The 25,474-nt window shown below is 43.8% G+C and overlaps 1 protein-coding gene across 2 annotated transcripts in view; it reads left to right on the top strand.

The window, feature by feature from the left end:
- NDRG1 (N-myc downstream regulated 1) overlaps positions 1-25,474 on the top strand; it is a 64,792-nt gene that overhangs the window by 3,132 nt on the left and 36,186 nt on the right. The window contains exon 1 of one of the 2 annotated variants that reach the window (XM_069005516.1): positions 21,959-21,962. The exons of the other annotated variant lie outside the window; for it this stretch is intronic. The gene's annotated coding sequence lies outside the window, so the exon portion shown is untranslated. Of the gene's footprint in view, positions 1-21,958; positions 21,963-25,474 lie in introns of those variants that run through there. 2 annotated transcript variants of the gene reach the window in all.

Below are 25,474 nucleotides of genomic sequence, written 5' to 3'. Positions count from 1 at the left end.
AATAGGCAACCCCCCCAAAACTAGTCTGTTCCTTCTTCTTCCCCATGCCTGTGGAAATCTGTTTCTTATTTCCATTAATTTTTTTTCACAAACATTTGAAAATCAGAAGGTCAATCCTCTGAGGTTTTTCAGTCACCTGGTTTGAGTAACCTAAGGAGCTAACCCCAGATCTGTAGAACTTGTTAACCTGGAAAATAAGAATGAGGTTATTAAGTTAGCTCCCAAATTTGTGCATACATGCTTTCCAGAATTCTGGATTCACGTTTGAATGGAAATATTAGGCTGTTCTTACAAGGCTGCGCAGCTCAAAGTTGTGTACACACCAAGCCCACACCACCTCGGTGCCTTAGTTTGACTTTTAGACAGTCTTCTTCCTTGCATCCCTCCTAGACAACCTTCTGTGGCTGACAGCAGATGGACAGAATTTGTCTTTGTGCCAGCCAAATGCCACAGTTTCACTGAAAAGCAGCCCATGCATCAGGCAATCAGCTGTGCTTCCCTGTGTGGTACTGAAAACTTATTCCCTCCAGGAGTTGATCCTTGTTTCCTGCCACAAGGTACACCACAGTGGTGATTTTATAATATGAACCTGAGGGTGCACTCCTAGGGGAAAGCACAAGAGCCTGGGGATTCAAAGACAGCAGGGATGATGATAAAGGCAACGTAAGACATCTGGTTTGGTCTCACCCTCACTGACAGTGGGGAAGGCTTCCTGGGGGGAGGTGCCAGTGCCACCTGTGCCACATCAAGCTTTTGTCTTGGGCAGAGCTGGTTGGACTGGTCTCTAACAGATCCTGGGAGAGAAGAAACAGTTTGGCAGTGCGGGCAGTCAGAGTTTGAGTTGCTTCAGTTTCTTCCCTGGATGATTTTTATTTGGCAGGGCAGATATAATCCCAGAGCACAGGTGGGAGATCAAACTCTTAAGAACCCATACTACAGTCCTCTCTCAGGAACAGAGAAGACATAGTCCCTGGTTTTTGAAAGAGCTTCTCCTGCTTAATTATCCCTCACAGTTTTTAGATGCAGAAACCAAGCACCAAGCATGGGCCTTTTTGGCTACAAAAAGAGCTGACCCTGCATGATGAAGATGCCCTTCCCTAAAAGATTTTCCTTTCCTCCCTCTTCTGCAGCTGGTTGACAGAAGGCCTTAGAGATTAGCTGCGTTCCTGTGAGCTATTTATACTGAAATATTTTGTGTTGAAAGATGTAAGCCCTTTGTTTCCTCTGTATATACACAGTGATCCCTGCGGGCAAGCAAATCCTGCTTTGTTTTGGATCAGATACACTGTGAATTGCTGTCATAAAACAGCCCCGAGTGCACTTTTATGAGTCAGTCTCACCTTTACGCTTCCACATGTCACCAGGCACTCTCAGATGTCTGTGCAGCTTTCCAATTCCAGATTACCCTAGTTAAAACAAGTCTAATCCCCACTTGGGATGATGCTTCCAAAACATTTTCTCTGAAACAATATTTCTTGATAAATTTTCCAGGCAGAGAAAACATTTAGCTCCCTGGTTGAGCAAAACAAGAAAGCCCCCCAGTGACATGCTTTGCCAATTGGTCTGGCTGATGTGTTGGATTAGGCAATCCTCATATGTAATGCAACTCTCAAATCCTAAAATAAAATTCATGGGGTCATACAGTATTCTCTGCTCTTGTGAATGGAGAAGGACTGTGCTTCCACACACCCCAGGTGAGAGGATCTAAAAAGAAACAGAGAGATGAGAATGGCACAAAAATGCAGGCAGACAAACATAGGGATAGATTTCACCTCAGACATCCTTCCCCTTCCTCCCTGCCCATAGCAGAATAGCTCATCTGCTGGAGCATACAGTCAGGCTCCTGTGGGAAGAGAAAACTCAGGGATGAGACCCTGGAAGAACTGCCCAGGTGGAGGTTTTTCTATGTCCCTGCATTGTGGAGAGCACCAGCAAAGATGAGAATCTGAAAAACCAGTCAGCTCCATACTGAGCCAGCTTGATGTGTCTTGAGACCCTCTAATCAAAACTCTCATGGGCTTTCCATCCCCATAAGCAAGGACTCTGTCATAGGGAAAAATCCAGAATTATGAAGACTGAATATTGGGTTTGGAGGAGAAGTAAGCTGGCAATACAACATGGTCTTTCTGGTCTCCAAGCCTTCTTCTTCTCACTTCTCCTTCTCCCCTCAGTTCTGACAGGAGCAGAGGCAATTGGCACAAACTGAAAGACAGGAGAATTCGACTGGACATCAGGAAATGCTTCCTTACCATGCAGGTGACTGAGCACTGGCACAGGTTGCCCAGGGCAGTGGTGGAGTCTCTCTCCTTAGAGGTAACAAAAAGCCAACTAGATATGATCCTGGGCAACCAGCTCTAGGTACTCCTGCTTGAGCAGGGGGTTGGACCAAGTGACCTCTGGAAATTCCTTCCTGCCTCCACCATTATCCATGATCCTGTGAAGCCACAGGAAAGGACCCTTCCCCTGAAGCCTCTCACATTCTGTGTGGAAGCAGGGAAGCTCAACATTAGCAGCAGCTCTCTTTTATAGCCTCTAACAGGGAAACAGTTTTATGTGACCCAGTATGAGTCACTGGACTTGCAGGTCAATGGCCAAATACTTCTTTTTGTCACACCCATTTAGTCCTGTGGGCTTCAGAGAGTAGGAGGGTAATGGAACTGCTCCAACTACATTTATTAGAGCAAAACTGCATTTTGGTCCAAGCTGTTTCAAAAACACTCAACAAACAAAGCACACTTTAATATGATGTCTTGAAAAGGTCACCAAATCTTATTCCTTTGGGAAGACAATTAATTTAAATAAGGCTTGGTTGAGCAATAATAGCATTCTAAAGGGAATTTTGCTTTTTCTTGGATGGTATAGGTTGCCATCAGTTGATGAATCCTTCCTCAGTTGCACAAGTTAGTGATACAAACATAAATTGCTGCTATTTACTGGGCACTATTTACAGTTCTCATTCCTCTGAAATGAGGTTTTATGCTAAGGGCTTCCACACTTCACTGTCACTTGGGTTGCAAGAATTTAAATTCAAAGACTTTTCACCTTAGCTTTGATTCAAGGATTTTATTTTCTGTTACTTGCAAGTTATCTGTACCACACTTATTAGGCATGCTGCAGCCTTAAAGGGCTCCTTCAGATCAACTCAAAGCACCCTGAACACTTTTCCACATTTTTATGATATCTTTGGAGAGTTAATGATGATTATTTTCCAGATTGAGACAGCAATATGTTCCAAATGTCCCCATTCCTCCCAAATAAATATCCCAACCAAACAAAAAACATATCTATAAATCAAGGTTCATTATATGGTCTTTATGAAACTTTTCTAAGGCCAACACAGATGAAGAAGGATAGTAGATGACTCTGGCCTGCAGTAGAATTTTATTCTGCTCTGCAAAGCAGAAGTGCTGTAGGAAAAAATGTGACTGTTGTTGCCAATGTTGCCGCCCAATAACAAAAGTTAAATTTTGACCAATAAGTTTGTTATAATTTATTCTTTTTACATGGAAGTATTCCAGGGCATGGCTGATTTGTTTGAATCAAGGATATTTATGGAGAGTAAAATAAAAGATATTTGCAATTTTTTTTTTTTTTTTTTATTTCCACTAAGTGGAATATTCACACTCATTAGATTTCTGATTCCTATTACCAAGGGAAATCCTCCACTTCTAAAGATAATAAAACGTCCAGATATATTTATACAGAACCCAGACAACAACTCCACATTTCTTCTCTTGAGTTTTTTTCCTCTGGTTTCTTCCTACCTCATATACTGCAGTCTCCTAAGTCTACCAGCTCTGATTTCTGGGATGGTGCCTGGCATTAAACATTTAACAGAGACCTTTTGTTGCTCACTGCATGGTTATGACAAATGGCAGATTGTTACAGCAGGAGCTGTGTTATCAAAAATCAATCAAGAGTGTGCCAAAAATTCTGGCTCCTTTTGCAGAATTCCAGTGTGGAACAAGCATTGTGTAGATTGGAGAAAGAGACAACTCATAAACTCCAGCCAAATAAAAACCTTAAGAGGAATGAGGAGCACAGAGATGTCCAGCTGGAGTCAGCAAGTGTGTCACCAAGTATGTTCTTTTTTACTTGCATTTGCTAGGAAAAATCCCTAAAAAGAGAGAACCTTTAAAGGCTGACTGCAGTGAGGACTAGTGAGGGTGTGTCCTATCTGCGTTTAAGGAGGTGGAAGTAAAGAGGAGGAACAAATCCAAGGAATTCAGCTGAATGTGGAAAGCTATTGGAACAAATTATGAAATGGCCTGTGAGCACTTGGAAGAAAATACAGCGCTCAGAAAAGGCCAGCACAGTTTTCTCAAGAGTAAAGCATGTTAATGGAATTTAGTTCCTTCTCTGACGTGGTAACTCATTGTGCAGGGTTCACGTGGTCAGGTTTTGGAAGCACAGGGTTTACAGGGGAGGCTTCTGTGAGAAGGTGCCAGAATCTTCCCATGTGTCTGACAGAGCCAATGCCAGCCAGCTCCAAGACAGACCCGAGTTAAATTAGTTTTGTCTTGCTTTAGAAAGAGATCCTTCAAAAAGAGTGGCTCTGGGAATGTAGTTCCATTTATGATCAACCAAGATGCATTGTAACATTTCTGGTATTTTCTGTCTCTGTGACACACTGGTGATTGAGTCTTTAAAACCATATGTCAGATTTGGTAGAGGGATTTGTGAGTGTGTTTCTCTGTTGGCATGAGGAAGAGCTTACCTTAAAAAATTAGTTTTGTCTTTGGCCAGGCTGAGCCCATCAGCAACAGTGGCAGCACCTCTGGGATAATGAACTTGAAAAGGGGGAAAAAAATTCTGTGCAACAGAAGCTAGAGGAAAGAGGAGTGAGAATATGTGAAAAAACAGTCCTGCACAAATCCAGGTTGATGAGGAAGGATGGGGAGGGGGTGCTCCAGTCACTGGAGCAGAGATTTGCCAGAAGCTCAGACTTGGTGAGGCAGCTGTGCCTCTGCAGCCCATGAAGGTCCATGGGGGAGCAGAGATCCACCTGTAGCCTGTGGAGGTCCATAATGGAGCACAGATCCACCTGCAGCCTGTGGAGGACCCCATGCAGGGAGCAGGGGATGTGTCCTGCAGGAAGCTGAAGCCTGTGAGGAGTCCATGCTGGAGCAGGCTTCCAGCAGGACCTGTGACCTGTGGAGAGGAGCCCATGCTGGGGCAGTCTGGTCCTGAAGGGCTGCAGGCTGTAGAAAGGAGCCATGCTGGAACAGTTCATGAAGGATTGTGTAACTGGGACTCCACGCCGGAGCCAGAGAAGAGCATAACAGGAACATGTGATGAATTGGCCATAACCCCCACTCCCTGATCCCTGCCTTTCTGGAGGAGGATGAGGTGGAGGAGTCAGCAGTGAAACGGAGCCTGAAGAAGGAGGATGGAGGGAAAGTGTTTTTAGTTCCTCTTTTGTTTCTCACTGTTACTAATTGACAATAAGCTAAATTAATCTTCCCCAAGTCAGTTCTGTTTTACCCTTGGCAGTAACTGGTGAGTGATCTCACTGTTCGTATCCCAACCCACAAGATTTTCACCTCATTTTCTCCCTTTGTCCTGCTAAGAAGGAATCAAAGAGCAGCTTGATGGGCACCTGTTGGCCAGCCAAAGTCAATCCACCACACTCGAAGTTGATGACAGGGAAGCATCTGATGTAATTCAATGCATTAGTAATAAAGCTTTGGGACAGATGGTCTACAAATAATTCTATAAAGCAACCACAAAATTCAGTGATATGACTCAGAGCATGGTGCAATAATTACTACCCAACAGAGATGGCATAAAATAGCTCCTTTCAGACTGTGATTTATATCACTAAAATAGAAATCCAATTTACATGAGCAACTGGCATCAACATGTGTAGGCAGGTTCAACACTCAAACTGATCTCACAAAGCAGAAGAAATGGCTTAAATTAGTGAATTTATTAAAAACATAGAAATGAGAAATTATGGACTAGTTATGAGAAAAAAGAGAATCTTTTAAGGCAACAGTAACAGAGAATAGGCTCTACAAACTGAATATGAAAGAGAATGATACTTGGGAAACTAAGCAAACATCACCCTGGGCCATATTGGCAGGACTACTGTAAGTCAGACATAGGAGATAAACTTTGCCCTTCATTTATGTCCTTTGAGTAACAAATCCAGAGGATCCTTCAGCACCTCTGACTTCCACATTTCACTGCCAGCTTTGTATACTGCAAGTTAAAAAAGATGTAAAGAAAACAGAGAGTGAAGAGCTATGACCCTGGCAAGTCCTTTAGGCAACAAGACTTATGAGGAAATGTTTTAAAAATAAAGTTTGTTGTGCTTTTCAATACTAAATGGGGAAAAGAACCAGTAGAAACACCACAGAAACACACAGAGGAGGAAAGCCTGAAAACTGCTAGTCTTCCTGTACTTGGAAATGTTATCAAGAGTGTTACATATTAGAAGGAAAACTTGTTCTCCAAGTGCCCTCAGCCTATGATAAGAAAGAACTAACAGGAAGAAAAAATGAAAAATAATTTCTTGAAATAATGTATCTCAGATGAACCTAGAAAACCCCCAAACTCTATTTCTGGGGGATTTTAAAAGAGGTTTAAAAAGTGGTGAAAAGCAATGGTTACTTTTACTTGACCCTTTTTCCAAAGAGGCACAGATTCCCATTCTGAGTCCTCTTCAACTGTAGTTTTCTATAATATGATATGAAAATACATGTTCTGTTCTTTCCACTAAATGCTGCTTGGCAGCATTCTCACTTTAAGGGGAAAAAAGTAATATTTGGAACTGTTGTGAGTTTCTTTCCAACTCTGGTTTCCTGTCAATAGACTAACGCCTTGACTTTTATTCAAAGCCTTGAGGATAGTAGCCTGTTTTTTCAAATGTTTACAGTAAGTCAGTACTTCCAGTAGTGTTTCCATCTAGTATCTTTTTAAAATCCCTTTTAATGCAGCACTACAGTGCTTTTGGTACTTTTTTTTTCTGAAGTCTTTTGCTGTTTAAATGGTCATAAATATGAGAAACCTCCTCAGCTTCCCTAATCCTCTTTCTGTAGGAAGCTGGATGAAAACTTTCTCTCAGTCCTTTGCAGGGTCACATCCTATTTTCCAGGATGTCTGAGCCTCCCTTCTCCACATGTTCTGGTGATGTTTATGCTGTTTTCCTTCTTGAAATATTTACACCATTAGTAAACTGGGCACAATGCAATAATTAAATATTTGCACTGTGAGGAGGTTGAGCACAAAGCAGTAAGCAGGAAAAATCATGTTCAACTTCCAGAGTGACTTGTTTTCTGTCTACTTAGGACAGTGATGTATGCCCATGTTGCCCAAAGCCCTTGCCAGCTGGGCTACCCACTTCCTCAGTACAGCTTCCTAGACTTAAAACCATCTTAAATGCAGTTCAGTTTTTTAAAACCCAGAAACTATGCCAAGTGTTTATCCTTGAAGTGAGAAACAGTCTAAAGAAGACAAAGTTGACTTTTACCTCACCTACCAGATCCCTCCCACCCCTTTTTATTCATGCTTTCTGCTACTACATCCCTCCCTCTTATGACCAGGAAAACAGGAATCTGTTCCCATTAAAAATAAAATTTAAAAAAAACCAAAGGATTGAACAAAGAATATGCTACAATGCCCAGGTTTTCCTCTTAACTGAAAGCACCTCAAATCTTTAGTCAATCAGTCAGACTGGGATAGATATGCTGTTCCTTTTCCACTTCTATAAACAAACCTCCTATATTGAGGAACTGATTTCAGTATTTAAGCAGAAACACACATCAATGGCAACAATGAATCATTATTGTTATTTAACTGCAGGAAGGACTTCGGGTGTCATAACATAAGTGAATGTTTATGAGAAAGAGGTGTTTTAAAATAGTGGTTAATCCTAACCTTAAATATTTACCAGATCACAGACTCAGCCTTTCTGCAGTACCAGGGAACATACGAACTGAGGCCCCTTCAGATTATTCCAGGGAGGTTTGATACTTTGCCAGGAAAAGTCTTGAGTACATAACATAACTGCTGGATGTTGGCAATGGGCACACAGATGATGTGGCTCTGAAAACGTCTAGTTCAGTACACTGCAGCTGCTGGGAAAAAAAAAGGACACTTCCCCTTTTGGTGAAGAAAGTTCTTCTTTGACAAACTTCTAGCAAGAGGCACTGGCAGCTGCAGAACCAAGGGCACTTTTGGTACCAACAGTTATTGTTTGGGCTTTTTTTCTCCTTGGGCTTTTAGTGTGCTGCTGGTTCTGTGTGATCATCCAGGCAGGGAACACAAGTTACACCGCAGCACTGACAGTGGCTGGTCCCCAACAGCCAGACACTTCTCTGAAGCCACTTGGGTATAGGTGAGGATCCATTCTCCGCAACACCTTCCCTAGACCAGAAATTTTGATAACTTGCTCTTGCAAATTTGCATGAAGCAGGGTCCAAACCAAGGATGTGGATTGTCTCACCTAGAAAAATGCCTGAAGGACTTTACCATGAGGCTGATTTCCAGCAGACAGGGTTACTAATCTTGTGCTTTGGGGGTAAAACTCACCAGATACCTCCATCAGCCAAGTGTTTATCCCTCAAGCTTGTCATTACCTGAGCTCTTGCCTGAGGTCATGGAGAGGTGGCAGATCAGACCTGGGTGGGCTTCCTGCAGGTATAACAGGAGTCCTTGGGACCTTTCCTGGAAAACCATCATACACACAGAGAAGGAACAGATATGGTCTGGCTTTCATGTCTGCATCTGGAGCTTTCAGCATGGCCAAGACTGGGATTAACCTAAAACCTGATGAAAGTCAGTCAATAATGGGTTTCAGGCAGCTCAAGTCTGCATTCAGCCTTTGTCTTGAGTTTCTAATAGTGACAGACAGAAAAGATCTAGAAAATCTCCTTTCACCATTGCGAATAAACTGCTGTAAAGCAGCTTCACAGCTGCCCAGGGATGTGGGGCAGGAGCTGTCTCTTCTCCCAGCCTGCATCAAACGCCACAGAAAGAACATCAGATTAAATTTGGCTCCTGTGGGCTTTTCTGTCTTGGAACTAATGGCAGTGATAACCCAGCAGGAAGAATCAGATATGGCATATCTGCTTTTGCAGTCAAAGAATCTAGTTAAACGTTTTTGATTATGTCCATACTACTTTACACAAATTTTTAAAGCATGTTCCCCATTTCACTGTAATTCCCAGTTTAAAATACTGCTGCAGACAGATCTTTATGATTTTTAAAATGTATTAACTAGTTATGGTCAAGGCTTCCTTTCTGAGTTAAGAAATTTTTTCAGGACTTATTCAAGTTTCTAATAAGATGGCTTTGAAATTATGTCCAAATATAGCTTGAGATATCATGTTTGAAAACTGAGAATAAAAACTGCAACAGATCTTCATCCTGTTTTAAACTCTGATCATTTAAAGAGCTTCTTCTGAGATAAAAATAACCAACAATGTATGTGACAAACAAAGCCATAAATGCATTCCATCAGGGAAAGCACACCAACAGGAAATCCTACATTCAGTAACAAGTATTCTTATTTCTTCCCTTATCCGTTTGCTTAGGGTTTTTCAGAGCTGAAGGGGCACAAAATGTGGTGCAGGCAATCTTTTCAGATACAGGCCCTTTAAGAATAAAATGTTTTGTTTCAGTATGTTCACATTACTCTCCCAGGGTGATGTATTAATCATCCTGCTCAGATCTCTGCTCTCGTGGCTCAGATGTGTGCAAGCTCCATGATACATGATGCTGCTTTCTGGGATAGATTCTCCCTGTTTGCAAGGCTATCCAGTACCACAGACCACAGTGGGTGGATTACAATGTTCAGGCCTTTACACAAAGTGTGCCTACGTGCACTTAGACTCTGCTCATCCCACAACACTAACATTTGTGCTAGTCCCAGTACTTGCAATTACCAATAACCTCAAAGTATTTAAGACTTATACTCTGGCCTTGGCTCCCTAGCAGAAAAGGATAGGGAATTTCCTCACCACTTCAATAGTAATTTTTGCCACAAAATGTCTCTCGAGATTAATTTTCAGTAAAATAACCTTAATTTAGTAAATTAACCTGAGCTTACTAAATTAACCCTAATTTAATAAATTAGCCTTAACTTAGTAAACCAACCTTAACCTAAACTTAGCTCTACCCAGCAATGTAATACCAAAATTAGTGAATAATAATTAGCCACGTCTGTAAACCTTTGCTACACACTATTAAACACCTGCGGCCTTGCACCCATGGATGCTATATCTCAGCGCTGGGTGATGAAAAGCTAAATTAAATCATCAGCCATGCTGACAGACAGAGCATTCAATGAGGTAACAGGCATCAACATACCCTTCCTGAAAAGCTGCTTTTTCCATTTAAAACCACTGATGATCAGTCCACAGCAGTGAGGACACAGGAAGCAGCAGCAGCAGCCTGTGCAGGTGTATCTCACTAGAAACTGGGGGGGCTCCTGCCCCCTGGGCTGTGATCACTGCTGGGCATCACCAGCTATGAAATGAGCTGTGAAGTAAAGAGCAATGGTATGTCTGAGTACTGGATCCTCTACCAGGGCCATTTAGGATACAAACTAGAAGGACTGTGCTTCCTAGAAAACAAGAACAAGTAGCCCTTTAAGAGGCATTTTTTCCAGCTGCTGTTAACACTATTTTGGTTGTTCCTTCTTACTCTGCTTGCCCTGTGCTTTTTGTAAGTAAGGCAGGCCTTAGGGTTTTTCTATCTCTGTTCACTGGATACCCTCCAACACAGCCCTGAAAGTCCTCAGTTGTTGTGACATCCTCGCCCTCAGCATTTTCACCAGAATTCCTTCCTGCTCCAGGTGGTGCTCCCCAGTCTCATGCCTCTGAATCAAGTTTTATTTACAGTGAGCTCTTATCTTTCCAGCGACAATGGGAGCTGGAAAAAGGCAGTGCAGCCACCCCATAACAATAACTTTAACCAATGTTTTCTGATCTAAAGCCCATCCTTAGCTGTAGTTTTGACAGTGTTGACCACCTATTTGTTCAAAAAAGAAATATATTTACAGGTTTTAAATTATGTTGACCTGCTCACATCAACCCTCAGGTGTTTCCTCTATTAGACACTTGTTCTGAACACTAAGAAGTGGGTCAGAAATGACCATTTTTCTTCCAAAAATTTCTGCCTTGCGTTTTTAAAACTCTAAGCCTTCGTCCCATATCCAGAGGACATGTTGCACAGTAGAATTTCAATCCAGAAACTGGTTATTTTGGCAAGTAGGTGGAGCCTCCAGAGTTCACCTTTTTAAGCACTCTTGGCACCCTTCACTGTTCACTCTGCTTTATAGTGGTGATCCCAACACTGCTGGGATCTACTCTATGCCCTCCTATGATGGCTTTCCTTTGGGCCTGCTCATTTAACTGAGCAGAACTTATTTTGGTTTCCTTTAGCTTTTTGTTACTGTCTTAAACATCAGCCCTATCTCAGCCCCCAAGTCATGATTTGTAGCTGTTGTCCCATTATATTCTGTGCCACTACTTCATCATCCCTCCAGTTTGCTGTCACATAGAGGTAGGCTGCTATTAGACCATCCCTGTGTCTCCTCTTGCAGGACAAACAAGCTCAGCTCCCTAGCCTTCTCCTTGAAGGTCATCTGCCCTACCCCCATTACTATCTTTGTAGCCCTTTGCTGAGTTTTTAAGGTTCTTGACATCCTGATGGGTCCAAAACTGGTCCCACCAGGGATGAATAAAGGAGACAATAATTGCCCTGAATCTGCTTCTCCTGATACAATTCCATGTGCTGCTTGCACCACCTGTAATGAGAACAGACTATTGCCTCCTTACATATTTTGGCATCCAGATTCCCTTTCATAAAGCCTCAGCCATTCAGTTCCCAGCCTCTGCTGATGTGTGGGGTTATTCCACCCCAAGCACAGAACCCCAAGCACTTCTCCCTGCCGAATTTCAGGAAGTTCTTGTTGGCACAGTTTTCACATTCCTCAAAGTTCTTCTGGGTTAAAGCTTTGTCACTTGGGATATCAGTCACTCTCCCTTGCTAAGCATCATCTGGAATTTGCTGCAGGGTGCACACCCCTTGTCTCATCATCCAAATCAGTGAAGAAGATATTGAAAAATCCTGGACATCCTCAATACTCCATTTGTTACTGGCCTTCAGATGGATTTTAAGACACTGATTATGACACACTTTAGCCTGGCATCACAACCATTTTTCAAGCACACTCATGCATCTGCCTATACTTTGTCAACTTGAAAATAAGAATGCTGTGGGTGACAGTGTCAAAAATGTTACCAGAGACAAGATATATTCTCCATATTCTCTTTATTCACATAGCCAGTCTTTCCACCAGCAGTCCTTTTTCCAAGGACAAATGTCAGGAACCTCCACACAATGCTTTGTAGATGGTAGACATCAACCTGGCAATCACTCATCTTTGATGGTTTCACTAACTAGGTGGTTCCTACAGCAAAGAAACCTCTGTCCTTTTTGTCTTAAGCTGAGGAAAGCTTTCTTGGAGGTATGATTTGGATTGAAAATATCTCTATTCTGTGGTATCTTGAGAAATCCTTCATTTTACTTTTACATTCACTTTTTGATAAAAATACAGAAGTTATGTTTTATTTATGGGAGTGTCTGTATTCTGTTAAAAAAACTTATCAGAGTTGCTCTTGAGTTAACTGAAAGCTGTTAAACATATCAAAAATTGTGAGAAACAAGACTACTGCCTTCCTTTTAGCACCCAATTTCAGGCAGATAGAAACTGAAATGCTGCTGAAATTTCCCAGTGTTTTCCACCTATCCAGAGGTTGTCAGCAGAGGTGGTGCTTCACCTGCTGCAATTCTTCATTAGCAAGAAGTTTTTGAGGAGGACTGAAGGTTTGAGAGGTTTGCAGGGGCTGTCCTCTGCTCAGTGTTTAACTCCAGGTGGATGCATGTGATAATAAAATGCACAGAGGAACCTGCTCAGTTCCTCTGGATGTGTGCAGGCTAAAAGGGGTGGGGTGTGAGCTCGATACCCAGATCCTTGCCTGCCCACATGCTGAATTTCTGTTGTGCTGGCTGGCTCTGGCCTGCCTTCTTCCCAGGACCTGTCACCAGGCAGTATGGAGATGACCACACTGCAGCCTACGAAGTCTCCCAAGGCTGTCCCATCCTCCTGCAGAGCGCCATGCATACCCTGGGGGATGCAACACACCCCTTCAGCTTCAGGCCATAAAAACATTACTCTTGTGGGTTGCAACACCACCCTTAGGTTATTCCAGAGCCTTTGAACTCAAAACCACAGCACAAAAATAAAGATAAATCTTAGGACTGAAGGGACACCACTTGCAGCACAGAAGGGAGCCAGGGCCAAGTGCCACACAATGTGTGGGGTCAGTCTGACACAAAGGGCTCGCCCGAAGGCTGAAGTCAGGCCATGCCACTTGGTCTCAGGGCCAGACACTGAGGTCTGGCCATTTTATATTTAGCAGAATGGACACAGCATCTGTTTGAGATGCAGCTTGTATGGGCCAAAACTTAACACCAAAGTGGGATATTTTTGTGACTCATTTGCTTTGCTAATCTGAAACAGATTTACCATGCCTTGTTTAATAGGGAACAGCCTCTAAAGCTATTAAATGAATGAAATGCTGGTTTAGAGCTGGCTGTTTGATTCTGAGCAACTGTTTGGAAATGGCTGGCAAAAAGAACATGTCCAGTTTTGCTGCAAGAGCTGCAATCAGCTTACCTACTGCTCTCTTCTTCTGTCCTTACTCCCTCCATTTCTTTGACTTAAAGCTACAGCCTCTCTTTGTCAAAAGAAGTATCAAGTGATCCCTTAAACAGATTGCAATCAGAAACTGCTGCTTGAGTCCTATCTATGTCCTCTCTGACATCTTCCTTGAAACTCTTGTAAGAAGTGTTTCCAACCCTTGTCTCCTCTACCTGGGTACAAGACAGGGAAGAAACCTGAGGCATGTGTTTCACAGGTGTTTGTGTTTTATGCCCAGGAGTCCAAGAACATGAATGTGGTCCCAGTCCTGTTGGTGCGGTCAGCTCTGAGTACACAGTGCCAACCAACAATATTACTTTGTACTTCCTTGATCTGAGTTCAAAGCTTTAAGACCAGCAAATGTGACCAACAACTTCAGAATAAAAAGCAGCAGCCATCTAACAAATCACAAGTGACACACTGCATTTAGGGTCTTGAAGGACTGGATTTTCTTTTAGTGAATTGCTTGGCTCTGTTACTGCTCTGTAAATGTGTTGCTCAGGGCAAAAGGACACACACTTTTCAGTGCATTTTCAAGCAGAGGGCACATGACATTTCTACATGAGGAAGATTAGACAATGATCAGGCCTTTTACCAGCTCTTCCTTATCAGACATCAGTGAGGACAGAATTCTGACTTGCACTTGCTAAGCTGCTCCTCAAACTGATAGGCACCCTTCAGCCTGTTCTGCTTGATTTTGAGCTATCTCAGCCTTGGTGAGTTCAAGAGTTCAGCTGAGATGTGAGTTGGATGTTCCTTCAGTGAGGCTGTGAAAAATGGAATGGGAAGGATTCTGGTACACACAGATGAACTCGGGGCTACGTGTTTGTGTGTATAACAATGCCTCAGCCAGACTGAGTGGGAGGAAGAGGTGAGGGGGGAGGGAAGTACTTTCCAGATTTCTAGCCAGTAGATGAACTTCTTTAAAAATATAACAGCTAAAGATGGGGGCTAAAAGGAGAGAAGGGAGTAATTGTACTTCAGTTTTGGAGAAATTTTGCTCAAACAAATAATGACCACAGAGAATCAAAAAGAAGCCAAAGTGCATTTGGTGCCTTCTGCCCTGGTCACTGCAAGAATTGCAGCAACTCAGATAAACTGACCAGCAAAGTGTTTTAAATCAGGAGATTTCCTGGTGGCTTCCAAGTTCTGTAATCTCTTGTTTCTAATAGCCTAATGTATTAGAGCATAGACTCATACACAACACCTCCTTGATCACACCTTCCTGTTAAAGAACAAGTTACTGCAAAGTCTGCTTTGCATAAATGACTTAAAAAGCCCCCTTCAAGGTGCTTGTGCAGCCCCCAAGTGAGTTCTGTTTGAACATCCCTAACACTATGCCTCCAGGGTGGACGTGAGCAGGGTTCATAATGGTCAAGTTCAGAGAATCCCCCCTTTCTAGTATGTGAGAGCAGCTTTTAAGAAAAGACATTTACAACTTACAGGTACTTTAAATTTGCTGTTGAATTTGCAGCAGAGGACAGTATTTGCAGTGGCTGGTCAGTCAGATTATCCCCACTGAGCAAATCACAGAATCACAGAACCACAGGATATGCTGACTTGGAAAGGACCCACAAGAATCATGGAGGGAATGGGGATGGAGTCCTGGCACCCCAAGGTTTTAGCCAGGCAGACTGAGGGAGGATTACAGATGCAAGAAGCGTGAATGACCAACTGTGGGCATTAGCTGGGCTCTGTTAAAATCTCTGCTCACTCAATGCTTCAGAAGCTTAATTAGTGGTCTGTGTAGCTTGTCTTCTTGTAGGTCATTTTGGAAAGAAAAGTTCAAGGGGAAGAAATGTCAAAGGGTAGATGTTAATGCTGAAGGCAGTACTTTCTAATTGGCTTTCCTTAGGCAGAGGAAACTCTGACAAACACAAACTTTCTCTTTGGGGTTGGGATGGAGAAGGCCACCCATCTCTGAGAGAGCTGAGAAAAATACACCCATATTTAGAGCCTTTAAACATTTCATTTCTCCTGCCTCTGACCACTGTGTAGGACTAAGGCACTGCCTTCAGTTCACAGTTAAAACATGTCTCTGTACTTCCTTGCCTGCCCATGGTAAACCACAAAAAGTATCAACATGAAAAACAATATCTCATGCCAGCTTGGTAAAGCTACATCTGTAAGGAACTTACTGTGTTTATCTGCATGTTTAGCACAGATCACTAAAAGAACAAGCTCTATACAATTGTCCATACAGGTGTGTTTAACAGGTGGACAGGTCTGAATAGTATGACATTCCTCCAGCAGGAACAAACAAACTCATGCAAAAGGCTCAGGCACCCACAAAAACAATTCTCTGATCCTCCAGCAGCCCCAAACAGCTTTCTTTTAGACCATTGGACCATTGGAGGGTAGGTGAGTAGCTGGTCACCACACACACCCTTCTGGGGCCATCAGCAAGGACAGGGACCTTCATGGGCCACAGTGCATGGTGCTGTTCAAACTTCTGCACAGTGGCAAGCAGGTGACAAAGAAGGATATACAAAGGACCCATCGGAGCAGACAAACTGAGACTACATCAGTGTGTTACACTTTGACTGTGGTGAATTCACCTGAACCTCGCAGAATCCCAGAGTCGCAGGATCACAGACTGGGTAAGGCTGGAAGGAACTACAGGGGGTCACCTGGTCCAACCTCCCTGCACAGGCAGGGTCATCCCAGAGCACATGGCACAGACAGCTCCTGGATACTTCCAGTGAGGGAGGCTCCACTCCCTCTCCAGGCAATCTGTTACAGTTCTGGGTCACCCACACACTAAAGAAGTTCCTCCTCATATTCAAGTGGAACTTCCTGGGCATCAGTTTCTGCCCATTGCCTCTTGTCCTATTGCTGGGCACCACCAAGCAGAGCCTGGTCCATCCTCTGACCCCTCCTTGCAGATACTGATAGACGTTGATGAGGTCCCCTCTCAGTTGTCTCCTCTTAAGGCTGAACAGGCCCAGTTCCCTCAGCCTCTCCTTGTAAGAGAGAAACTTCAGTCCCTTAATCAACTTGTTGCCCTCCACTGGACCCACTTCAGGAGCTCTATGTCTCTCTTGTACTGAGGAGCCCCAGAACTGGACACATCACTCCAGATGAGGCCTTTCCAGGGCTGAGGAGAGGGGTAGGATCACCTCCCTTGGCCTTCTGGCAAGGCTCCTCCTGATACACCCCAGGATACCTTTGGCTTTCTTGATCCCAAGGACACTGTTGGCCCATGGACAGCTTGTTGTCCACCAGGACCTCCAGATCCTCCTCCACAGAGCAGCTTTCCAGCAGGTCAGCCCCCAACCTGTACTAATGCCCAGGGTTATTCTTCCCCAGGTGAAGGACCCTGCATTTGGACCCATAGTCTGAAACACAGGTACCAGTGAGACCTCTAAAACCCCAGTTGGGCTGCTACCAAATCAGGATGTGTGTGAAACCACTGCCACCCTGGGAAAAGGAGTTGCTCTCGATCCTAACTGAAACCCCAGCTGGGATTTCTTTCCTTTTGTCTTATCCTGTGCAAATTTCAGTGAATCCCTACTGGCTTAACCTCTGCACAATAGATAGATTAAAAATGAAGGCTCTCTTTATGAGTTCTTGGTGTGAAAGACAGGTTTTCATCTAGATATTGCAACTGGAGCCTCTTCTGTTTGGAGGAGGAGTGGAAGTATGCAGCAAATCCCAATTCCCCTTCCAACTGTAGCAGGGATATAGAGCTATCTCTCTGCCTTTACAATGACATCTGTGAGCTGCAGAGCCAAATTCTTCCTTTTTCCTGTTTGGCTTGAAGAACTTTCATTATTTTTACAAAATGTGTTAACTCCTTCAAGAGGAATTGCAAGCCAAGCATTGCGCAATGGATGTACACCCACCCTGTAGGCTGTGGCTGAGACGTTTTCCTGGTTAGAAGAAGAGCTGTGCCCAAACACCACTGAGTATGGTACTGACACCAAGTCTCTGGGTTGTGAGGCAGTACCAGAGAAAACTCTCAGTGACCAGAAGTATTCATCTTAGAGGGAACTCATAGTCAAAAACTTTATGTGGAAACAAACATAAAATCTATTTTAGACCTTGTCTCTCTTGGCTTTTTCTCTTGGCTAGCTTTAATATTTACCAGCCATCATGTTGACTTGTCATAAACCCAGTTCTTAGGCACTTATTTGTCCATGTGCACTGGACCAAAAGCCTGAGTGGTGAACGCGGGGCTGGGCAGCTGCGTCACTCGGCAGCTGAGTCCTGCTGTGAACGTCGCTCACGGATTCCACACCAACCAACAGAGCTTCCTACAGAAATGTTCCCTGTGCTAAAATACTCCACCAAAACCTCTTGAAGGGACAAACCTGCTCAAAGCAAAACAGATCAACCCTCCCCAACCCCCCCCATTCATTACAGATGAACACAGTCTTCTGAAATATATTTAAAAAAATCCACTTCCTTTGCAAATGGCAGGAAGTTCCTAATGCAAGACCAAATAAATGACTCACCCCCCCCATCTATGCTTTTGCTGAAGCAGCTAAACCTGCCAAAAGCAGTTTCCAAACTGGAAATAAGTACTTAAGTGGGGATATGAATAATACCAGGCAAATCTCTGACAAAGGCATGTGAATCTTCAGTCTGTGGTGTTATTTATTTATATTTTTAATTGAGGTCAATGCCCTTGGTTCAAAGCTGCATTGAATAATTTTTGGAAGGACAACTGATCCGTATGGCTACATGTCAGCATCATCGAGGGATCCAAAGACAACAACAAAAGGCTATAGTAGAATAAAATTCCCAGTGGATAGGGTGTGATATTTGATGGGTCACACTGGGAATTCTTTTAACATGAACCAGCAAACATCAAGTATATTTTTCATAAAACATGTAGCTTAATCCAAAATTATCCCTCCTGTATTGTTAGCAAGAACAAGGGAACACCCAGTTTCTTTTGCAGTGACTAATAATATTACCACTGCTTAAATGTAAGCAGTGTGCAGAGATTTTCTAAACAAATGCATAACATTTTTTGCAAAATATAACGCTGTGCTCCCACTTTATTTAACTCTTTTTTCCTTCTTTGCTGCTGCAGCACAACCACTGAAATTTCCTGAGTTAATGCTGGCATAGCAAGAAATATAATGTCAAGGGAAAGCAGAATAGTCTCATAATTAAAACCTGTTTCCATAGCATTGAAATGGATGGAATTGATACCCTTTGGTGGACTTTGGATCAGGTCTCTACTCTGGTGGTTCTTCATTTGCACCACCCTCTTTTCCCTGGAGCCTTGTTAGCATTGATTAGTTAATGGCTTTAAAGTGCTATTTAAATGCTGAAATATTGTTACTGCCAGATACTGGAACACATAGGCAGGTTTCGGCTGAGCACATATGATTAGACTTTCACTAGCATGGAATTATGGCCTTTCACTCCTTGGGTGTGCAGATACCTACAACAACCCAATTTAGTAAAATAAAATAAAACAGTAAATCAAGAACTTGTTTATTTTACTCTTAAATAACTTGAAGACCTGTGCTGTGACCTCAAGTGAAAGCCACCAGCAGCACTGGAGAGGTTTCAGGTTCATTTGCACAGCCTGTTTGCTGGTATGGGAATGGAGATCTGCATCAGGGCAGCCACCCCTCCAGAGATGCTCTTCTCGAAAGGACAAGTGCATGCCAGCTGCTCAGAGCTGATTTATTAAATGAAATAATATTTACAGTAGAAGTACCCATTAGGATTTCAGAGGGCCCACGTGGGTGGCAGCTTGTATTGTCTCCTCAGCAAAGCAGTTCCTAAAGTACACACGTCTGTACACGTACAGCTCCTGCTACAGGAGCCACTCAGCTGCTGTGGGAATGCAGTGAGAGCAGTCCTGCAGCCCAGCACGGCCTGAAAACTCACTGAGGCTGTGCTGTTGCATTGTAGGCAGTGGCACTGGCAAATTAAGCCTGGAAATTCCTGTTTTCCCAACCTGTCTTCTGAGCAGACTTTTTCAAGCAGAGGGGAGTGATGTTCCCCAAGCTTTCAGCTGTGCTCCTTTCTGGCACAGATCAGAATTTGGATCTCTGAGCACAAACTTTATCAGTTACATCTTCACACAGTAAAATACTTCCTAACTTGGATTTTTAGAATTACTTCATTTTCTTTCGCAATCCACCAATCTCTCAAAAGTGACTGTTAATCACTGTGTTATTCTCAGCCATAACTAGCAAAATAGCTGGCAAGAGTGCATGACCTAGTGAAGGTGCTGTTTGGATGCACAGATTACCAGGCTTTCCAAGCAATTACTCCCTGGGACTTCTACCTACACGTCTTCAGCATTTTTGAGGGTCCAACACTGCTTGTGATCTAAATAACAAAGAAACTGCAAAGGCCAAAGCAAAAGAAAGCACTTCATTTCAGTTCTCCAGTCCATTCCGGACTCAGTACTTGTTTTTTAACTGCAAAAGTCTGCACCTAGTGCACAGAGAACAGTTCATTCCATCTGAATCTCTGAAGCTTTCAGCCCCTTCCCCAAAAAGCAGCCAAGCACAGCAGATTGAAAACCTGCTTGAGGATGGGCCAAATCATACAATTCAGACACTGCCCTAGATCTGTTTTCTGAAGGACTGAATGTTTCTGAGCTACGATATTGTTTCATGATGAGATGAAGGAACGATTAATCTATTGGAAAATTAGTCAAGCTCATGTTCTCATTCTAGCATTTGCACTCGTTCCATAACTTCAGTGCACCGAGCTAGACAGACCTTCCATAACAAACACAGCATGCCAGTGACCTGATGACATAATTTTGAAGATATGACTCCAAAATAGGCTCAGTTGCAAATTAAATTATTTGTGATGGTTTCATTGGTTTCCCGGCATCACAGTTTAAACTGATTATGAAAAAGATTAGGCCTTTTATCATTCAAAAAACAAAGAAAGCACATCCAGAACAGTGCTGTCTTAGGATAACAAATGCTTCTCTTACGTTGTTCAGAAATATTTTTCATCCTTGCAGACATTAACTAATCAAAGAGAAGAAAACAAGATAAGAAATTTCCTTTATTCTACACTTGGTAATACTTCAGAGTTATTGCTGCACAACACGATCTCCCATAATTTTGTGGTGAAAAAGGAACCAGACTTCCAGGGTTCCATTTCCAAAGGCAGCAGTTTCTGACTCAGCTTCCGAAGCTGACTTAGGAGAAGAGAAGCTAAGATGCATTTGAACAGCAGCAAGCTTTTGTAGACTAGACTTAGTAAGCTTATTATATAGCTGAGAAAACAGAGGCTGAGAGTTTAACAGGGTTTCAGAGTCTGAGGAATTTCTTATTTCCTCTTCAGGCCACTGCACGAGGGGGAATGACAGTATGCTGTGGATTTCATCTGTTTGGGTCACTGTAACATGCCATAAAAGTGAAGTTGTTAAGTGAAATCACACACTTGGGGGATGAGTGTTTTACAGAAAAGTCACAGAAAAAGCAGCTCAGGCCGTGGCAGTTTAACATCTGCCTGTTGGTGGATGGCTACACACAGAACTGTGTATAGAGATACTCTTTGCTCAGCAGGCGAGGGCCTCTTTTTGGAATAAACGATTAGCTGCGCTTCTTGCCAAAGGGTTGTTCACTGAGAAACTCACCCACCACTTGCAGCACCTGCTGCACCCTCTGAACTTCACCAGAAATGTGCAAAGGCATTATTTCCCTCCTGCAATTACAGTTCCTTCCTAGTGGTTATTTTAATGTGTGAGCATAAGATTTTGCAACCCTGGTAAACGGACTTTATACCTATACAGAAGTATTTCCGCAGGACTTTGACCACCTGTGCCAGGACCCTGCTGTCGCCATCCTCGGCTCAGCCTTTCCCAAGGCTGCTGCTCCTTCGGTCCTTGGGCAAGCCCTTGCACACATTCCCTTCTCCTCGCCAGCTTGTGTGAAGCCCCGGCTACCCGGGGACCCGGGGCGCGGATCTCCGCCGCTGGCTGCTCTGCAGCCTGCCCGGGAATGCGATGTCAGCGCTGAGCCCCCCTCCGCCTGGACTGCGCGGCCAGGGAGGAGGGGGGACCCGGGCTTGCGGGTGGGCGTCGGGGCTCCCTGCTGATAGCCAGCGGCCCCCTCGGGCCGCGCACCCGGGCTCAGCCGCCGCGAACGCCCGCGGCCGCCGGGGCGAGCGCAGAGCCGGGCGGGCGGAGCCCGCGGCGGCGGCAGCACCGCCCGGCGGGCGGGGCAGGGGCTATAAATGCACCCCAGGGCCGCGGAGAGCGGCCGGAGCGTGGGGCGGCAGCGGCGGCGAGGGGACAGCGGGAGCACGGCAAGTAAGAGAGTTCTGTCTGTCTTTCTTTCTGTCCACCTACCCATCCATCTGTCCGTCTTTCTATCCACTTACCCATCCATCTGTCTTTCTGTCCATCCATTCACCCACCCCCGCGGACTTCGCAGTCCCCTCGAGTGTGCATCCTTGCATCACGCTCCTCCTTTTTCTTAAAACTAAATCCCTTTCCCCTCGCCCCTCGCAGGTCTTTGCCAGGTGCTGGGGGAGCGGGTGGCTTTCAGCCGCTTGCAGGGGGCAGCGCACGGCGCGCCCCGAGCCGGACCCTGGCCCTTCCCGGCAGCGGGGGCGGCTGCGGGATGCTGCTGCCAAGGTCTAGGCTCCCGGGGAGCAGCGGGATGGGATGGGCTGGGTTAGAAAACAGCTGTGGAGCCAAGGCTCATACTTTCTCTACGGAGGTTGACCACTGGTGAGTGCTTGTGTTTCTCTGCTCTCGCAGCTCTGTACTGGGTTTGGAGCGCAGGACAGCCTTGATCGGTGTCGGGTCAGTTCTTTCAGTGGGGTTGTTGTCATCGTGTGTGACGATAGGCACAGTTCGCCACCCGTGCTCCAGGCATTGCTCGGCTCAGAGCACTCGAGGGGAGTGTTTGCAGTGGAGGCGTAGCCACGCACTGGGCTTGATGGAATAAGGGATTTCACTTCTGCTAAGGAAGAGGTTTTGGTTAATGCTTTTCATCATGGTACAGTTTTCCTATGAAACACTTGCAAGCTGGCATTGGTCACTGCATGACCCACTATTACACAAAGATCATAGTGCCCTATTTAGCACCCCATCCCCAGAACAGGACTTCAGCTAGAAGTATTTATCACTTTATGTTATTTTGATGATTTTTGTTCTCCTATTTAAATATGAACTGTATTTTGAACCTAGAAAATGCAATTGAAATGACATGGAAGAGGTCAAAGACAACCTGAAGCTTTCTGTTCAGGTTCTCTGCATGGTGTTTTGACGATTTTGGTTTCCTCTGGCTTTTTATCAGCATTTTTGTGTGTTTTCAAGTGTGTCAAAGATACTCAGCTGCTGCAAAACTCACTGTTGAGGGCAAGCAATGGAAATAACCTGTAAAGAGGAGCTATCAAGTGCTTCAGGTAAACATCTGAGAAACCTGCCTTGCTGTTCTTAGCCTTGGCTGTTACAGGCACAATTTACATCAAAACTTCAGCCGGTGGAATTAACCTGTGCACTTTGAACTTGGCTCTGGGAATGTGTTTGGTTTTTTGATTTTGGAGGACTTTTTGTGGGTTTTTTTTTCCTGTTGTTGGGTTTTTGTTTTTTTGGGGTTTTTTTTGGTGGATTTTTTTTTGTTGCTTGTTTTAATTTTGTGCTCTTTTAACCAGAATCTAATGTAGTTTGACATAGAATGACTGGGTTTTTATCACAAGTACTTGAGTAAACAGCAGGCAGCTAATGCTGCATGATGTTCTGTGCACAGCATGAATTTAATGACTTTGGATGAAATGGTAAAACTCGGAGTAGATGCAGCAAAAATAGTGATTCTTAAAGGCTTGTACATTTCCCAGGGTACTAATGAGCCCCATGCCCTCAAAGAAGAGTAACTCATGAATGTGTTCAGGAGGAATATGGAAACACGGATGCAGTGAAAGCAGGTTTTAATGTAGTAATGAGAGATTCCTTGGGGTCTGGTTTTTATACCTCATATTTTTCAGTAAAAACTGAACAGATGCAGTGGCATAATGGTTTGGGAACCTGGAGGCCTCAGCTTCTGAATATGCAGCAGATAACTGAATAGGCTTGATTTCAACTTTGAAAACTTTGAACAAGATTTTCTACAATTACCGAACCGAGAGATCATAGAATGGTTTTGATTGAAACATTATCTAGTTATAGTTCAAGCCCCCTGCCATGGACAGGGGCACCTTCAAGTAGTCCAGGTTGCTCAAAGCCCCATCCAACGTGGCCTTGAACACTTTCAGGGATGAAGCATCCACAGCTTCTCTGGGCAACCTGTGCCAGGGCCTCAGCACCCTCACAATGAAGGATTTCTTTCCAATATCTGAAATAGACCTTCTTTAAGTTTAAAGCCATTCCCCTTGTCCTGTCATTATGTGCTCTTTTAAAAAGATGAGCTCTTCCCCTGAGAAAGGGCACACTGAAATGACTGACCTTGAACCACACTGGGGAAGAAGGGTGTAGAAGGTCTTGAAAAACTAGGGTTTTAATTTTTTTCCCTTAGAAAGAAGGGTTTGTGTACTTATTTCCTGCATTCATTGACCTCTTCACCAGCATGACAGCAAGATAGAGATGTCAAAGCATCAGGTGTCCACAGAATCAGGCAATAGCCAAAGAAGTGTCACCCTCTGCTGAGGAAGGACTGCCACATGTGCTGCCTGTGTTTTGGAACCAGCACCTGGGCTACCAGAAAACAAGGTCCTAAAGTTTTCTGTTTGTGCCTTGCACAATGGCATTTTTTTTTCTTGCCAAAATAAAAAAGAACACTAAAACTGTGTAACAGATCATCTGGGTAGATTGCATGAATACTCACTAAAACCAGCAGGATTCCCATACTGTCTTTCCTCCAGTAGGAGGTACTCTGCTCTTTGAATATTCCTTTTTGGACTATGACAATTACATGGGGAGATTACAGGGCACCTTTTGGAACACTTTGGCAAGGGAACTTGGTCCTTAGAGTAGTTTTAAGGCAATCAAGTAATTTGCTCTTGTAGTTCAGGTGGGATTAGCAGTGAAGTGTTGGAAGAAAAATTATTTGGTTCAGATTTTTAAACCTAAGTGATCAATTTCTTTGACTGAAGTGCAACATACATCTTTTCCTGCCCAGCTTAAGAGATTTTGACAACCTTCTAGCTTCCCACAAAAAACTCTGTTTTTTCACTTAACCTCATTAGAGCACAAAACATAGAACATATATGTAATGAGAAATTTCCTGCTGTTATTGTCTCAAAATAGACAAAAAATAAAAGAAAATATACAGAAGGGGTGAAGCTGGCTTGAAGATCTTCAGAATGAACACAAGTAGAAACTGTGAAACTCTCAAAAATAATAGAAATTCTAATTGTGGTGGATCAGCAGTGTTTACATCATGTGCACAGCTGGAAGCTTAAGGCAGCAAAAGCCTGTTTGCTGTCAGGGAGAGCACAGCCTGGGGAAGCAGTGGCCTGGATCAGTTCAGTCACAGCAATATGCAAAAAGAGTGGCTTTCTCTGACTGCTCTGGTTTGATTGCTCTGAAGGAAAACCTTCCAAAATACAGGAGATGTGACTGCTTGGCATTAACAAGGATGACATGCTAGTTCTGGAGATGAAGTATGATTTCCAGCTGACTTTTTACATCTAACTTTCATGTTGAGTCACAGCACCTAGAAATGCAGATGTACAGAAGAGCCCACTTCGTCCTGTCACTGTTTCCTACATAGATGGCATTGCACATAGAGACTGCCCTTGGCTTCAGCTTTAGGTGTGCCTTTGAATGTTTGCCTAAAGCAGGATGGCGTTGTCCTGCCTCTGTGGAGAATTTCCCTG

The sequence above is a fragment of the Aphelocoma coerulescens genome, chromosome 2, assembly GCF_041296385.1.
Source record: "Aphelocoma coerulescens isolate FSJ_1873_10779 chromosome 2, UR_Acoe_1.0, whole genome shotgun sequence".
NCBI lineage: Eukaryota > Metazoa > Chordata > Aves > Passeriformes > Corvidae > Aphelocoma > Aphelocoma coerulescens.
This window is presented reverse-complemented; position numbering and strand designations above follow the sequence as displayed.